Below are 17,764 nucleotides of genomic sequence, written 5' to 3' on the forward strand. Positions count from 1 at the left end.
CACCACAGCCTCCAGCTTCTGGCCTCAAACAATCCTCCCACCTTAGCCTCCTGAGTGGCTGGGACCACAGGTGTGCACCATCATACTTGGCTAATTTTTAAAATTTTTGTAGAGATGAGATCTTGCCATGTTGCCCAGACTGGTCTTGAATTCCTGGGTTCAAGCAATGGGTTCAAACAATCCTTCTGCCTCGGTCTGCCAAAGTTCAAAGTGCTGGGATTACAGGGGTTGAGCCACGACACCTGGCCTAGAGAGGACTTTTAGGTTGCATATAGAGGTCACAAAAACCGCAGGGATGGGCCAAATCAGCATCATCTAATAGGACTTTCTGTGATGATGAAAATATCCTATATCTGCACCTCCAAGACAGCAGCCACTAGCCATTTGTAGCTATTGAGCACTTGAAATGCAGCTCGTGTAACAGAGACATTGAATTCTTAATTTTAGTAAATTTTAGTTAATTTAAATTTAATAGCTACTTGTGGCTAGTTCCTTCCATATTGGACGGCACAGGTCCAGACATTTAATATAAGAGCTGAATGACAAGGAGGAGCCAGCTGTACAAAGATCTGGGGAAAGATCACTCCAGCATAAGGAAATATCAAATGCCAGCTCCCTGCAGGGAAAGGAATGTGGAGTGTTTGGGGACACAGAGAAGGCCGGTGTTGCTGGGACTTTGTTGAAACGGGATATGAGGTTGGAGAACACACCATTTGGGCTTGTAGTCCATGAGAAGGGACTTAGTTTTTGGAACATAATGAGACATTTTTGAAAGGATTTCAGCACAGGAGTGATGTAATAATAGCAATAATAACAACAACTAATGCTTAGGTAGTTTTATTATATGGTCTTTATCTATATTGGCTTACTCAATCCTCACAATAATAGTATCAATGAAACATTATTCTTATCATGAAACTATTCATTTTTGATTTAAAAAACTAAAAGCACAGGGAGGTTAAATAATATCCCGGATCGCATACACTGCAAATAGCAGAATTAGTATCTAAGCCCAAGCATCCGACACTAAAAGTCCAGGATCTCAGCCACTATGCATTTCCTGCCTCCCTCTCAGCTAGCATGGGCTTTTGAAAACTCACTCTTGCTCAGTGTGGGTAATGGCATTTAGAGGAACAAGACAGGGAGAGATGGGCCATTAGAGTAGTCGAGGCTGGAGAAAGCAGTGCTGTAGATAGCAAAGTGGCAGAGGAATGATGGAGTGATGCAAAGAAGAAGTTAAATTTAGAATGTGTTTTAGAAATAGAGGCAGCAGACAGGCTGACTAGATGCACTTACTGGATGTGCCGTAGGGTGCGTGAGGAGAAAAGGAATCAGTGCCGATTCCTGGGTTTTAGGCTGAGCAATTGAGTGGATGGGGGTGCCCTCTCCTGAGGTTAGGGAGCCTGGAGTGGGCACGACCTGGCGGCTGGGGGAGGGGAGGGGATGCTGCAATGTGTGGTGTGTTAGGAGATCTATTGGGTATAATTATCTGCCTCAATTTGGGCACATTTTTCTTTCACCTATCTTTTTCTTCTCCCTCCTTTCCTTCTCCTTCTCTTCTTTTCATTATTTCTTCCGTCATTCAACAAGTATTTATCGAGGTCTACTTGACGCCAGGCACTATGTGACATGCTGAGAGCACACAAACTATATAAAAGTGCAAAATCATCTCCCTTCTTAGGAGCTTGCATTCTTTAGGAGACAGATGGACTCTACGCAAGGCAATGAACATATGAACAAGATAATTTCAGATAACAACGAGCCATAGGAAGTGATCAGAAAAGGCTGATGTGAAGGAGAACGTTTTTAGGTGGGGTTCTTGGGGTGGAGGATTGCTAGCTGAGGAGGTGACGTTTGCACTGAGACCTGAATAAGAGAAGGAGCCAATTATGGGAAAAGCTGAAGGAAGTGTGTGTGTGTGTGTGTGTACGCATGTGTGTGTGTGTATGTGTGTGACAGACACTCTATAGAGAATTAGTGTGCATGAGTGCCTGATAATATAAGAATCTTTATAGCAGAGTATGTATGCATGTGAATACCTCACAAGGTGTATGCATCTCTCCTTTTCTGTCTATCCATCATTTCTCCATCTGTTGTATGATCAGACTGATTGGTTTAAAAATCTGTTTAGTATTTCATGCACCCCAAGCTGTGAAAGCCAGGTCTAAATTCAGGCACAGTAGGATGTACTAATTAATTTATGATTATATTTTACATCATTAAAGCTGAAGCTCTTGATTTGGGGATGCAAGTGTCTGAAGGAAACAGTTCAAGGACAACATAGAAGGCTCTAGCCTGGGCACTCTGTAGAAAAGTCATTCTTCTACCTTAGCCAAATGTAGAGGAAAGGGGGTTTCTGGCTGAATTTACTCAGCAGAAAGTACAAGTTCCCTTCAACACTAAATTTCAATTGCAACAAAACTCTAGAACTGGTGCATGGCAGTGCGGCAGAACACACTTGCTCTTCACAGGAACACTGACACCTGTCATGCATATGGATGCATGTTTCCATGTTGACTGACTTATTTTACAAGTTTCTGCAGCCAGGCATGATTGACCCCAGCAACGCTTTCACCAATAAAATCTCAGGTGCTTTGAGCATTGTCTGTCTTGCTGACCAGATCTCTTGGATCACAAGGAAGAAACACGTACAAATTATTTACAAAAAGGAAAGTTCATTTTAAGGATGCACATGGGCTAAAAATGACATGACCTCACCATCAGCACAGGTCCTAAGATGACATTCTCTGAGAATACACAATGAAGAAATGGGCTTCCTATGTAATAACAACAATAATTAACACTCGTACTGAGCAGTTAATTCCTTTCAGGCACCCTGCTAAGTGCATCCTAAGCACTAACCCTTTTGATCCTGATAAAACATGCTCTGAGACGGATCTTGCTCGTGACTGGAATGGTGTAAAATCATTGTATAAAATGGGAATTGTATATGATGAGGAAACTGAGGCTTGAGGTGGTTAAGGAGGTCTTCCAAAGTTATTTAGAGAGAGGATGGCAGAGCCAGGATCCCAAGGACAGACAGCGACTGAGTCAGCTGTGGCAGTTCGAGAGATCTTCAGCCAAGTAGGTAAAAGACGGAGTTTAGGAGGCACAGGTACAAGCAGTCAATACACGATGCTCTGGGCATGCGTCTAGTGGAGCTTCCATCAGGAGAATATGGTAGTGTCTTGAAAGGCAGGTGGAACAAAGCAAAGGGTGGTGCAGGAAAAGGCAAGACCTGAATGGAAACCTGGCAGATTGGCAGTCACCTTGTTAAAGAGTAGTGTCTTTATTGCTCTTAGGCTCAGAATTGTGATGGTCCTTGCTGTTTGAGGCTGCAGAACTCAGACACGCAGAAGGGTGACAGAATAAGTCTCAGCAAAAGCAAACAGGGCTTGGATCAGCAGCAGGATGCAGATGAGAAGGAGGGCAGGCTGGCAGCGTCCCCGAGGCAGTGGTGAGCTGGCACACAGCTCAGAGTGGAGTGTGAGGTGGAAAGATCTGGAGCGCAGGCTTCCCAAGGGGAGCCCTCTGTTGTCACTGTCTTTTCAACTGTGAGCACGAGTGCCTGTGCAGACACACTGAGACCTCAGTAATCATCATTTAATTATTGCACCTGCCCTTTAAAACGCTAAGACCAAGGAAAGAAAACACAACAAAATAGCTAACAGATGTTGGTGTGTGAGGTTCTGCAGAGGGGCACTCTGTGAATGTTTATGAATAAAGTATCAGCAAAGTACACACCAGGTGAGACCCCCCAGTCACGGGCGGGTGAAATTTGTTCCATAATGTTGTTAATTCACAATCAGGGAAAATGTTGTCTTAGAACCCTGGCATGAGACAATGCAATCACAAAAGAGAAAGGGGTAGAGGGAGAGTTGCCAGGGTAAGGACAATGATGGAAGCTGAGGTTGTAGGTAGGCAATGGTTTAGCTTTTAGATCCATGCTACCTAACGTGTGGACTTAAGAATTATTGCAAGAGACCTCCACATCCCTATGGATACTAAACATTGAGTATAAACTAAGTTAAAAAATCACATATCAACACGCATGCACACACACACACACACACACACGTGGCAACCTTTCAAACATGTAGATTCAGTGATGATTCAATCACAAATGCATTTTAAGGGATTATTGAATTCATAGTCACTCTCTGTCCATATGTGCTTTCTAAATCAAATGATACAGAAGAGTTTAATTTAATCATATGGTGGTCTATTGATATTAAAAACCAATGAAAGATTTTAAAAACCAGTCATATTGGTATTAAAAACCCATGATCACATTGCAAAAGGTCAGGGATGACAGAAAGAAATAAAAGCAATGCCTACAGTGTGAGGCATGAGCGCAGTGGAATGACCAAGCCCTGCCCAGCAATGACGTTTCCCAAATGCTTGGGCACCTCATATGGTAAGGAGAAAGAGATTTCTAATAATTCACTAGGATGGATGCCGCACTGAAGCCCTTTGGTGCTGTGTGACTGGGTTGCATCAATGTCCTTTTGAGAGGTGGGTTTCTGTGAATCAGAGCCATCATTTACATAAAGGCACATGTATGATGCAACCAGTAACAGTCTTGCAGATTAAGAATTTGAACAGGGTCGGGTGCTGTGGCTCACGTCTGAAATCCCAGCACTCTGGGACGCCTAGGCGGCAGATTGCTTGAGGTCAGGGGTTCGAGACCAGCCTGACCAACACGGTGAAACCCCATCTCTACAAAAACATACAAAAATTAGCTGGGCGTGGTGGCAGGCACCTGTAATCCCAGCTACTCTGGAGACTAAGGCAGGAGAATCGTTTGAACCTGGGAGGCAGAGTTTGCAGTGAGCTGAGGTTGCGCTACTGTACTCCAGCCTGGGTGACAGAGTGAGACTCCATCTCGGAAAAAAAAAGAAAAGAAAAGAATTGGAACAGGGCTCTTCTCCTTTGTCTACGGAGCAGACAGGGATGTTGGTACCTACGTACGTAGTGTGCACCACTATGCTAGCAGTGATAACATGAGGGAGCATTACCAAGACTTTCTCCGTGCCAAGATGCCTGATATCTTTTCCTACGAATAAATAAGAGATGTTATTATCCCCCTTTGACAGAGGACAAAACTGAGGATCAAAGACAAAAATAGTTGCTCAAAGCCAGTATGGTTCAGAGACAGAACCCAGAGACTCAACCCTTCCTTAGCCTCACACCTCTGTCAAGGTGAAGATGCACCTGGTCAGCCTCCAAAGGAGGTGTTTGTGGGCTCTGGAATTCAGTTGACCCTTGGCCAGTGATTCCCACCCTCAAAGTCTTTGACCACTGTGAGTCCTAGGAGATAAGGAGAGACCTCTCAAGCAATTTGTACTATTTCAGAAAATGAAAAATTCTTTTTTAATTCTTTTTATTTCAATAGTTTTTGGGGTACATGATTAAGCTCTTCAGTGGTGATTTCTGAGATTTTAGTGCACCTGCCACTTGAGCAGCGTATGCTATACTCAATATGTAGTCTTTTATCCCTCACTCCCCTATCCAAGCCTTCCCCCAAAGTCCCCAAAGTCCATTATTCATTCTTATGCCTTTGCACCTTCATAGCTTAGCTCCCACTTATAAGTGAGAACATACGATATTTGCTTTTCCATTCCTAAGTTACTTCACTTAGATTAATGACCTCCAGCTCCATTGAAGTTGCTGCAAAGGACATTATTTTGTTCCTTCTTATGTCTGCATAGTATTCCATGGTGGATAATATATCCACCATCTTTACTATTTTAGAAAATGAAAACTTCTTTTTTTTGTTTTGAGACTTTTTTTTTATTTATTTATTTTATTTTTTGCTCTTGCTGTCCAGGCTGGAGTGCAATGGCACATTCTCTGCTTGCTGCAACCTCCAGCTCCCAGGTTCAAGTAATTCTCCTGCCTCAGCCTCCTGAGTAGCTGGGATTATAGGCATGTGCCACCACACCCATCTAATTTTGTATTTTTAGTAGAGATGGGTTTAGGGTTTCTCCCATGTTAGTCAGGCTGGTCTCCAACTCCTGAACTCAGGTGATCCACCTGCCACGGCCTCCCAAAGTGTTGGGATGACAGGCGTGAGCCACTGTGCCACGCCCAAAAACTTTTTAAGGGCAAGGTTTTCCTCTTTGTTTTATCTTCTAATACTAGCAGAGTGCCTGCCATGCTGTAGTTGCTAAATTAATGAACAAACGAAGAGTTTTTTTTCTGTAGTTTTCTTTTTTTTCTTTTTCTCTCTAAGCTAAGATTTATTTCAGTATAATGACTGGTTTTCCTTTAAGAAACACTAATAAGCAATTGTATATAGTTCTGATATATAAAATAATTTTTTAAAAATTGTAATTACTTGGATAAGTAAAGTGGGTTCCAAAGCTCGGATCCCATGAAGGAAAACATATGTAGTACAAGAGAACAATATGGAAATCTGTTAAGAGCATGGGATAGAAGGCTTTCAACCCTCTGTGATAGAATTCTATGTTCTCATGAGGTATTCAGACATGCCTGTGACCCCTACCCACTCTTCTGAGCACTAGAGAAAGTGCCACATGTCCTGAATCCACCAAGACAGTTTCTTTTTGGAGCCTGCCCCAAGAACGTAGATGTGGGGACCTTCTATTACGTGTGACCTGCTCTTGACTATTGAGGGAGTGGAAACACCATTAGAGTTGATGAGGAACTATAAAGTCCTCTTTATCCTCATTTGAGAGTAAAAACTACCTTTGAAAAACTATGAGCCAACCTGCTACAGAGGTGGAAATAGCCTGAAAAGGGCCTTTCTCTTTTCTAATTTTTATTTGTCTTTCCTTATGTCTCTGGACACAAAGTAAGAGGAACTGGCCCCATGGCATGGGCAGTGTCCTTAACTTCTGATCATTTGAGATAAAGTCCATCCAAAAGCAGTTTATGATGCTTGGGTGTACTCAGAAGAGCATCATGAACATCATTTGTTGAAATAGTTCTCAAAGTTGAATCTATTCTCATATTCTCTCTCTTCTTCTTTCTGGTTGGTAGCTCTTCTGAGAGTCTGCTCTCTCACCTTATTTGTTTCTGACGATGTCTTCAGAAATTCATCAGTATTGTTTTTGCTTTAGCACAGAGGTCTCCAAACTTTTTGGCACCATGGGCCAGTTTTGTGGAAGACAGTTTTTCCACAGATGGGGGTGGAGTGGGGATGGTTTCAGGATGAACTGTTCCACCTCAGATCATCAGGCATTAGTTAGATTCTCATAAGGAGCATGCAACCTAGATCCCTTGCTTGCGCAGTTCACAATAGGGTTCATGTTCCTATGAGAATCTAATGACGCTGCTGATCTGACAGGAGGTGGAGCTCAGACGGTCATGCTCACTGGCCCACCACTAACCTTCCACTGTGCAGCCCCATTCCTAAAAGGCTACGACCAGCACTGGTCTGCAGCCCAGCAGTTGGGGACCCCTGCCTTAGTAGAATCATCAAGAAAGGCATGGAAATAATTCAGCTCTGTCTTCACATTATACCCAGAGGGGCAGTCAAGCCTTCATGTCCAGTATCTACATCAAGCCTTCTATGTCCTTAGTCCTCACTGTCTTTCTGTTCATCTACTCCCTCCTAAACTCCTACACTCATCACCTGGCTGGAACAGAAATAGGGCCCAAGGCTTGAGCACTCACAGGCATCTTCAGTTTTCTTATCTCTCGGTCATTCTGCTATACCTGCCTGGCACACGCCTCTAAATGTACACCTGGACCCTGTACGCTGAGTAGATCATTGTCAGTTCAAATTATAATTTCCAACTTCAGCTACATACTCAGTGCATGTTGCTAATTATCTTTGGTAGAACAGATAAATTTCTCCTTAGCTCTTAGGTTTCAAGAAAGGTTCTTATGTTCTAACTCAAATTAAACCTAGCTTGAAACTCATGTTGTTACTTTGAACAGAAGTCCTTTACCAGTCATTATTCAGACTCGCCTCTGTCACCGCTTGTGGCACAACCCAGGGCCATAAGAGAGTGTCCCTCATCTTCCCTTGGTCACACGAGGCTTGGCTTTGTAGATGTCTGCACACCCTCTGAGTCAATGTTGGCCAGAAGGTCTTCAAAAACTTAACGCTTAGTGCTCAACCACACAAAAATCCACAAAGGAATTTTCCCATATCCAGAGCTCTGTGTTAAGCAATCTCAGATATTTGCTGTTTCAGGAGCTGGCATGGAGCCTGCAGGTTGTCTCAGTGGTATAACCACACCCATAATAATGATAGCAGACACTGATAATAGCGCTTATGATGTTTTATGCAATAAGCATGAACTCATTTCATTCTTAAAACAACCTTCTGAGATATGTGTTACAATTATTATTATCATTCCATTTTATGTATGGGAAAATCTAGGCACAGACAGGCTAGGTAACTTGCCCAAAGCCCCACCTGTAAGGAAGGGCACAGCCTAGATTCAAATCAAGGCGGTTTGGGTAGACAAGTCGAGGCAGTTTGGTTAGATCGGTTAAACTCATGGCTCTCAACCAGGGCTCATTTGGACCCCCAAGGGAGATGTGGCAATGTCTGCAGACATCTGTGGTTGTCATGACTGGTGGGTGCCATGGCATCTGGCGGGTAGAGACCAGGGATGCTTCTGACCGTCTTAAAATTCACAGGACAGCCTCCACTACAAAGAATTATCCATCCCAGAATGTTGACTGTGCTGAAGTTAAGAAACCCTGGGTAAGGCCTAGATTTTTGAAACATGAAGACCTCTCAGTGGGTTTGTCTAGGATGCTGTAACATCTTTTTTAGTCCACAAAATAGAGAATGTTCACCTTCCTTGGAGATAAAAATTAGCCAGACCTTTTCATAAGGGAATAGCTGCCCTCCTTGGCAATGGGAGTGTGTGATGGTGGTGGTGGTGGGTGGGGTGGTGATGAGTCCTCTGTCTTCCAGATGAGTCTCTGGAAGCAAAATCAAACATAAGATAATTTCTCAATAGGTCTTCATAATCCATAAATTGTTAATATATCATCCAGCTACATTCTGTTCCCTTTTCAGTCCCACTCCCAAGGTCCTTAAGCTCGGCAATCGACCCTACTCTTCTGGCATTGGGAAAATCAAAGCCATTAAGCAGGAAATTCCTAAACATTGTCTCCTTGATCTGGACCACATCCCTGCTGCCATGCATTAAGACCTGGTAAACTTTCATGTCTGCTCCAGTCACCGTGGCTCACGCCAGTACTCTCAGGACTTTGGGAGGCCGAGGCAGAAGGATTGCTTGAAGCCAGAAGTTTGAGACCAGCCTGGGCAACATAGTGAGACCCTTACTCAAAAGAAAACAAAATAAAACAAAATTCATGTCTGTTGTTATGAGGGATTCTTTCCCAGAGTAAGAATATTGACAAACCCTCATTTCTCCACCTGAAGTCACTGCTCTGTCTCCTCCTCCTGCCTCTATTTCCGTTCTGGTCCTTCCTCTCCTTTGTCACATTGAATGGAGTTAAGGAGCATTGGTTCTGCTGGGTTTCAGATCCTGACTCTGCCACATACGAGCTGTATGATCTTAGGCAAGACACTTAACTTCTCTGAGCCTCAGATTATTCATTGATACCATGGGGAATAATGAGTATCTACCTTCTCAGCCTGCTTCAGTAGGGCTATTGCCGCTACAACCTCAGTGGAATGTCTCCGACAAACCTAAACCTTCTCATCCTAAAACATGTGAACCTGCCTGGCACAAACTTTAAAACAACAAATATTGCTAGAGACCTCGGTTTGAAAATTTCTCCCAATGTGTGATCATGTGTTATTTAAACCTGGGATGCATCCTTCGTTTTCTCTCAGTATTTGAATTATTTGTGCATCTTCCAAGCCCAGCTCCTCTTTCCCCTTCTCCTCCCATTCTTCCTCTTATCTTTATTTCTCCTTATTTTCCCTTCCAGTCTCCTTCATCCTTTGCTCCTCCTCTTCCTCCTTTCCTCTTCTCTGTCCATTCCTTTCTGTCTCCTCTCTTGTAGGCATGTGGCAATACCACTGAGATTTGGCACATATCATTCTGTTTGATGGGACTGCAAAGACGTCCCATCTGAACCACAGATTATGTTACTAAATGGTATATACAGACCTTTCCTCCAAAAACATACAGTCTGTTGAAGGGCAGGGACCACGCCTGCTTTATTATCAACATATACCCCACAGTTGGTACGTAATAAGCACCAATACATACTCGGTGGAATTAACAAGGGACTATCTATTAACCTGACCCTCTTGTTGCAAAGAAATTGGAAGTCCAGGGAGAGAAAGTCCATGTTTTTACTTAATTCAGCAAGTTAGCTATTAAGTCATAACCATAACTCAGGATTCCTTCTTTCTTGGCTGCAATTTTACTGAAAGCCCTAGAGCTTCAGGACCATATGTACAGATCCTGTTCTTGGGTTTCTGTTTAAGAATGTGGTCTCCAAATGGTTTGACTTTTTGCCTTCAGATTTTCAGAATCCGTGAATTTTGGTTTGAAAAACACAATGAACTTTCCAGCATAACTGGGCAGGGCAAGGTCCCGGCTCTGCATCCCTGGACAAGGTTCTTTGTCTTTCTGACTCCAAGTTTTTGCATCTCTACAATGGGCTCAGTGAATTATATGGTACTTGTGAGAGTTAACTAGGATAATATGTGAAATTGCCTTCCTCAGTGCTTGGCAAGTAAGCAGGTGCTCCATTGAATTTTAAGTGAGTTTCTTTCTTCTGTGCAGGGGAACTGGCCCTGCTTCACCCCATGCCCTTGCTCTAACCACCATCCTCTTGGGTTCATCAGCAGGGCTCAGAAAATATTGCTAATTTATGCACCATTTGTTCCACTGGATAATGCATTTGGGAAAATGTAAGATGCCCACACACCTGTAATTCAGGCAAGCCAAAGGCAAGCTCCACTCCTGACCCTTCCAGAGAGAATGAACACTTTATATCTAATACGGGTGATTGCTTTCTCCCTCGACATTCATGATAGTATCCATTTGCTTCAATTGAGGAGGCCCTGGAGAGAGATATCACAAATTGAATGATGTAGCTTGATCTGGCAAGAATTTCTAGGGATTCTAGTCTGGGGTTCTGTAACTCCCAGTGGCAAGTCAGGGATAGCTCAGCTTTGCAGAACATACGATGTGTCTCCTTTTAAGATTCAACTTTGCCACCTACAAGTGACCTTGGTCTAGTCATGTGACCTTGCTGAGGTTTTGCTGTTTGGTTAAGCATTGTCAGGCAGTAGCCAAGAGCTTGGGCTATGGTGTCAGACAGACTTGGGATTGAATTGCGACTCCACTTCTTGTGGCTTTGGGTAAATTAATCCATCTCACTGGATCTCAGTTTCCTGATCCCTAAAGTGGGGATTATAATAAAACCTTCTTTTAAGAGTTGTTTTAAAAATTAATAGCTACTGCGGCCGGGTGCAGTGGCTCACACCTGTAATCCCAGCACTTTGGGAGGCCGAGGTGGGCGGATCACGAGGTCAGGAGATCGAGACCTTCCTGGCTAACACAGTGAAACCCCATCTCTACTAAAAATACAAAAAAAAATTAGCCGGGCGTGGTGGCAGACGCCTGTAGTCCCAGCTACTCGGGAGGCTGAGGCAGGAGAATGGCGTGAACCTGGGAGGCAGAGCTTGCAGTGAGCCAAGATTGCGCCACTGTACTCCAGCCTGGGTGACAGACAGAGTGAGACTCCGTCTAAAAAAAAAAAAAAAATTAATTGCTACTGCATTGAGAACTTACCATATGAGAATCACTCTTCTACATATCAACTCCTTTCATCCTCTCAAACTCCCCATGAGAAGGGGTATTATTAGTATGATGCCTGGTTTTCAAAGAATGAAATAGACCCATATTACTTAAGTTAAGTAATTTGCCCAGGATCACACAGTTAATCAGTGGATGCAAACTTGGTAAGTCTAGCTCCTGGAGTCTCTGATCTTAATTGCTGGGCTGGTGAGTCCATTGTCTGAAAATGCTTAGAGACGTCAGTCTAGCTTCAGAGTTTGAACTCTCAGCCTCAGAACATAGCATGGAGTGAGCACTCAGTGAATATCTGTGTCAGCCGAGGCTGCATGTTAGCTATTGTTATAGTTTCCTCTGAGGACCCCAGAGGCTGACCTGCGTTCAAAAGTGGCTGTGCCCCACGCATTCAAGGTTGCAGTGAGTCATCGTCGCACCAATGCATTCCGGCCTGGGCAACAGAGTGAGACCCTAACTCTTTAAAAAAAGAAACTGGGCTGTTCTTAGCAAAGCACCAGGACCAGGAGAGTGCAGTGGGGACAGGGTGAGTGAGTTGGAGAGTGTCTCATAAACATTTGGGGCTGTGAGAGCAGATGTGTGATCTTGCAGAATGGTTCGCGCTTCAGGACTGTGTGTTGACGCTGATGTCACGGTTGCTCTGAGCGCCCAAGATACTGTTAACGAGCTGTGCCAAGCCCAGATGCAGTGTTTTCTCACCATATGGTCCATGCTGAAGTGCATGGTCTTTCAGACAGGGATGGGAGGAAACTCAGAAACGCTGAACCCCATGCATGGAACACCTACTTAGATAAGCCATGTCCTGCAAACTGCCTCAATTCTCCTGACTTCCAGGGACCGCGTATTCATTGGAATGTCATTTGTCTTTCATCCAATAACCACAAATAGTAATGGGGCAGCTAGTATGTGTCAGACACTATGTTTGGCACTGGGGATACAAAGGTGATTAAAACTTTGCCTACGTCCCCAAGGAACTGAGACTAGCCATGAAGGACATGGGAAAAAAAATCATATTATGACATTATTCTAAGCTCTGTAATGCAGATGGTTAACAAGGACTCTGGGAATTAGAAGAAGTTCATGAACATCTTTTTAATGAAATAAAACAAAAATATTTTGGCATACCTAGGATCTGAACACCTTTCAGTTTTGAGGGAACTCCCAGCATAGGCAAAGGACAGTCGCATCTTCTTCTAACAAAGGTAAAGAGGGCAGACATTCTTCTCCCTACTCCCTGGCAGGTGGAACTTGAGCACATGACATAGATGTCCACTTCTCGTCGGGATCTCCCTTGGATTTCGGCCTCCTGCATCAACATGATTACTCAATCCCTCCACCTGGGTATGTAGGACATATCTCATATGACAAGTCTGAAATTAGGCTTGGTATCTTCCCCTAAAACCTGCCCTGTTCCCAGTAGTGTCCACGTCAGTAAACCATGCTACCATGTAGCCACTGGCACAGGCCAACAATGTTGGTGTCATCTGTGATGCTTCTCTTTCTCTTGCACATATATCCCACCCATCATTAAGGACTGCTGGCCTTATTTTAAAATCTATTCCTATTCTGAGCACTTCTTTCTGTGTTGCCCTCTCCACCTACACCCAGACCCCCACCATTTCTCTCTTTCTGTCCTAAAATGGTCTCTTAGCAGGTTACTTTCCTTCTATCTCTGCCACACTTCTATCTTTTCTCAGCAACGTTACCAGAAAAAGAAAATTAAGTGTAAATTGTATCATACTCCTCTGTGAGATATTCTTCCGTGGCTTCTCATCACATAAGGAAAACAATTCCAGTACATTTTCCATGGCCCACAAGGCCCTCCATGGTCTATTCCCTGTCCGTCTCTCTGAGCCTATTTTCTGACTTTCTTACCTTTGCTCACTCCCCTCCAGCATTACTGGTCTTCTTTCTGTTCCTCAAGCACACCAAAATGTGAAAACATGAGTATATTGCAGTGTCAGATGCAGTTAAAATGAACTTACTTAAAACCTAGAAGAGAGAAGTGAAATGGAGAGCAAAAGTGCCTGAAAGGTTGGAAGGGAATAAGATCCAAAGCCTAGGTCAGCAAGGATTTTGGTCCTATCCACAGGAGAGATGCCTCCTCTAATCTTACAGGAAGGGGGAGACCAGCATGGTTTGGAAGTAGTTACTGGATTGGAGGCCCAGGTGAGACCCCTGGTGAGATGAAGGTGGGGAAAAGGAAGATTGGGGCATCAAAACCTATCACAACAAAAACCTAATATTAGGACTGGCCTACACTTAGGAGTGGAGATTAATGGCTTGTCATTCACCCATCTATTCACTCAACAGATAGGCACTGAGAACCTGTTATTTGCCAGGACCTAGTATTAGGCACCGATCCTGGTGTTGAATTACTTTTGCTCAGCCACTCAACTTAGAAACAACACACACATTTAGTGAGACCTTGAAACAAATCTTTAGCTTCTGCTCCTGTTTCCTTCTCTGTAAAACTGGAGTAATAATGATGCCTGCTCTGCTGATTTAAATAGTTCATTGTATGATGCTATAAAGAGCTCTTTATGTATCAGCTGCAGGAGCTAGACTGGTAGCTTAGTGGAGGAAGGGACTGCATCGGTTTTGTTTACTGTTACCTTCCCCATACGTGACCATTTATGGAATGAATGAATGACTATAACTGTTTCAGAATCAGTTTGAGAAAAGGGAGCTTTGTCCTTTACAGATTTTAAACAACTACTGGTTATCTTCTTACTGACAAAATAACTGGATAACTCATGCCACATTGGTTGAATCGTGGCTTACTGAGAGTCTCCCCATGTGTGCCCCAAATGCAGAAGCTCTCCTAAAGTATATACTTTTCACATTCATGGGTAGCATGATGGTCAAAGCTATTTAGGGTCCTCTGCTCCCCTCTACCATCTCCAAAGCCTTCAGCAATGCCTTCTCTTACTTCCTTTTGCAACAAGCAGTGAGCTAGGCACACATCTACTCTCCTAAATCTACCAGCTTATACGTTGGGTACCATTTTGTCCCAGACACTTCAGATAAAAGACTCAAGATCCACAAAGATCTTGATAGGTTGTCAATCAGCTGAAGTAAAGGAGATGAATTTGAATGGCACTCAATGCAAAGAGAAACGTTGAGGTCTAAGAAGGGAAAGGTGAAGAATGGATGAAAATCAAAGTCAAGCAGCAGCTCCTACACTACAAAAAAAAAAAAAAAAAAAAAAAAAAAGCAACAAAATAAACACACAAAAATACATCAGAGGAACTAAAATCTGGAAAAGGCCATGTCAAAATAGCTATTTTCAGGTGATGTGTTTTTGCATCAAGATTTATCTAATATTTTTATAATCGGATATGAGTTGCTTAATAAAACAAGGGAATGTATCTCTCCACTTGAAATAAAAATAAGATGTCAGTATATTTCCTATACTCAGGCTGAACTAATGGTAGCTCCCTTGTTGCACACCAGCCTCCAGACCTGGAAGTGCAATTGATGATATTGGCATGAATTAGAGTATACTTTTTTCTAGATCAGTTCCTTAGATCCCATGTTTTTCAGCCTTTTCCATTTCGTCAAATGCAGTATTTTTTTTTCCTTGCCCTTCTGTAAGAATTGCTGTAAGAATAATCCTGATTTTGGCCAGCTGGCTTAAGTTAAAAAAATTCTAACATTGAAAAGGCACTATCCTAAGTGATTTACCTGCATTATGACATTTTATCTTCGTTAAAATTCTATGAGGCATGGCCTTTTATTAACCCTGTTTTCTTTGATGAAACATTAAGGTTCAAAATGGGTTAAATAACTTCATCAAGGTAGCATGGGTAATCAGAACTCTTAATTCAGGCAAATCTGATTCCCAGGGGCTGCACTCCTTAGCCCTGTTCCTCCAAATTAGACAAATTGATCTGTTGAGAACCAAACAGACACACACAAAGGCATTCAAACTACTTTGGAGAATATGTCACTCCAAGATGAGCATGGTTGTTTATGGCCAGGGCTATTCCTTTGATCTGAAAACACCACGCTGCCCAACCATTACACCCTAACGACATCCAGCTCTTTGTGAATTTCTCTACGAGGCAAATTCCTCTTGCCTCATAAAAATGCTTGCCGAGAAAGCTCAAAACCCAGTTGCAATTAATTATTGACAGAGCATGTGAATTAGAGATAAAAGAAAAGTCATTCTTTCTCCACACATGCGATAGTAAATAAATTTAATTATGGTAGGAGAAACTAGGGGATCTTCGTCTGTATTAAGTTTTATTAGCTAAGACATTTAAAAGCATGTCATCATAACAAAGAGGTCTTGTGTAATCCTAAATGTACCACTTTGGTGCAAGGCTGGAAGTGAATAGATTTAATGGAGCACATGGTGGCAGATGGTCTGCTGTACTGACAGGTATTGAACAGGTTTATCGTCAATTAACTTTGGTCTACATATGTCTATAGCAAATTGACTGTATAATGGCATTCTAAGCTTCATTTTATCATTGATAAGCCTGCCTCATTGAGATTAGGGGAAAATGGCATTAAACCCCTTTAATATTAATAGCTTGGAACTCCTAAATAAGATAAGGCTACTCTGGAGGCAAACTTGGATGGAGGAATGGGAGTGGAGGAGCAGCCTTAGCAAGGGAACCAAGAGATACGGACCCTGCTATGGGATCTGTCAGTGGCTTCGCTGGCCAATTCTGGGAGCAAAGAAAGAATAAAATCCCATAAAATGAACCAGACCTAGGCTAGATATTTCATTTTATATGTCGTTTTATTCTCAACTGAATTTATTTATTTATTTGTTTATTTATTTATTTATTTACTTGTTTATTTATTTTTAGATGAAGTCTCGCTTTGTCACCCAGGCTGGAGTGCAATGGCGCCATCTCAGCTCACTGCAACCGCCGCCTCCTGGGTTCAAGCGATTCTCCTGCCTCAGCCTCCTGAGTGGCTGGGACTACAGGCACGTGCCACCACGCTTGGCTAATTTCTTTTATTTTTTTATTTTTGAGATGGAGTCTCGCTGTTGTCTGGAGTGCAATGGCTCTATCTCGGCTCACTGCATTCTCCACCTCCCAGGTTCCAGCAATTCTCCTGCTTCAGCCTCCTGAGTAGCTGTGATTACAGGTGCCCGCCACCTTGCCCAGCTAGTTTTTATATTTTTAGTAGAGATGGGGTTTCACCATGTTGGCCAGGCTGGTCTTGAACTCCTGACCTCAGGTGATCCACCCACCTCGGCCTCCCAAAGTGCTGAAATTACAGGCATGAACCACCGCACTGGGCCTAAATTTGTATTTTTAGTAGTGACGGAGTTTCAACATTTTGGCCAGGCTGATCTTGAACTCCTGACCTCGTGATCTGCCTGCCTCAGCCTCCCAAAGTGCTGGGACTTGAGGTAGGTTTTAGGATTTTACAAATGAAGATAATAAGGCTCAAAGATGTAATTCAATTTGCTGAGGTCACAAAGCCTGTCTGTTTATTCCCCATCCCTAGGCTTCAGTTTTCTCATTTGCACAATAATGCCTTTGAACCAAGTCAGGGATCAGCAGACTCTTTCTTAAAGGAACAAGGAGTAAATACATCAGGTTCTTTGGGCCACATGGCCTCTGTGTTACCTCCTCAGCTCTGCTGTTTTACGGTAAAAGCAGCCTAGATGAATATGTAAATGAATGAGTGTGGCTGTGTACCAAGGGATGTTTATTTATAAACATTGAAATTTGATTTCTATATAATTTTCATGCATCACAAAATATTATTATTATTATCATTTTGGTTTTTTTTTTTTCCAACAACAATTCAGTGATTACAAATCATTCTTATCTGTGAGTTATACGAAAATAGGAGGCAGGAGGTAGTTTGCCAATCCTGGACTAGATAAGCTTTGAGGTCTTGTTGAGCTCAAAGATTTTCTAAAAACTACTACAACACTAATAATTTATTTAATGTATTGAGCTCTTACACATGCCAGCTTCATTGCTCAATGCTTTTTAAGCATTATCTCCCTTAATCCTTATACTACAGTGTGAAGTCAGTGCTATCATTATCTCCATTTC

General features: G+C 42.8%; 1 protein-coding gene across 1 annotated transcript in view; it reads left to right on the top strand.

Moving 5' to 3' along the window:
• The window catches only part of HS3ST4 (heparan sulfate (glucosamine) 3-O-sulfotransferase 4), a 487,219-nt gene that overhangs the window by 467,026 nt on the left and 2,429 nt on the right, over positions 1–17,764 (top strand). The window lies entirely within an intron of this gene.

The sequence above is a fragment of the Mandrillus leucophaeus genome, unplaced genomic scaffold (genome assembly GCF_000951045.1).
Source record: "Mandrillus leucophaeus isolate KB7577 unplaced genomic scaffold, Mleu.le_1.0 Scaffold32, whole genome shotgun sequence".
NCBI classification, from domain to species: Eukaryota; Metazoa; Chordata; class Mammalia; order Primates; family Cercopithecidae; genus Mandrillus; species Mandrillus leucophaeus.